This window comes from Aplysia californica, unplaced genomic scaffold (genome assembly GCF_000002075.1).
Source record: "Aplysia californica isolate F4 #8 unplaced genomic scaffold, AplCal3.0 scaffold00167, whole genome shotgun sequence".
Taxonomy (NCBI): Eukaryota; Metazoa; Mollusca; class Gastropoda; order Aplysiida; family Aplysiidae; genus Aplysia; species Aplysia californica.
In genome coordinates this window covers 279567-280016 of record NW_004797437.1, presented here as the reverse complement: position 1 = coordinate 280016, position 450 = coordinate 279567, and the positions used below count along the sequence as shown (strand labels likewise).

General features: G+C 47.8%; 1 long non-coding RNA gene across 1 annotated transcript in view; it reads right to left on the bottom strand.

The window, feature by feature from the left end:
• Positions 1 to 123, bottom strand: part of LOC118477652 — a 1219-nt gene extending 1096 nt beyond the window's left edge. Inside the window, exon 1 of the long non-coding RNA XR_004858523.1 lies at positions 84 to 123. This is a non-coding gene — a long non-coding RNA (uncharacterized LOC118477652). The remainder of the gene's footprint in view (positions 1 to 83) is intronic.
• Positions 124 to 450: the final 327 nt, after the last annotated feature.

The following is a 450-nucleotide window of genomic DNA, read 5'->3' as shown; positions in this document are numbered from 1 at the left end:
GGGAAATTTAGATGTGGGGTATTTTAAAGCTCACATTTTCCGGCCCCCGCGAACCGCCCAGGTGGAAGAATAAATAAAAATACCTGTATGTCTTTCTCCCTGGCCCGGGAGTCAGAAAATGTTTTCCAGTGGCCAAACTGACATTTGTCGAGGTGAGCGCGCAAATCATGCTCACGCCGGTGTGAGGGTGAGAGGGGTGGAGTAACTGGGGGCCCTAACAAGAGGTACAAAAGGGAGGGGAGATAAGAAGTGGCAGTAATGGAGGAAGACTGAGAGCTTTCGTCACTGTTGTGTTGTGATTGTGTGATTAACATCATGAGTTACGGGGGAAGGGTAGGAGAATGGGGGTGGTTTTTATTTTCCTTGTTGTTGTTGTTGTTGTTGTTGTTGTTGTTGTTGTTGTTGTTGTCGTCGTTGCTGTTGTTGCTGCTGCTGCTGCTGTTGTTGTTG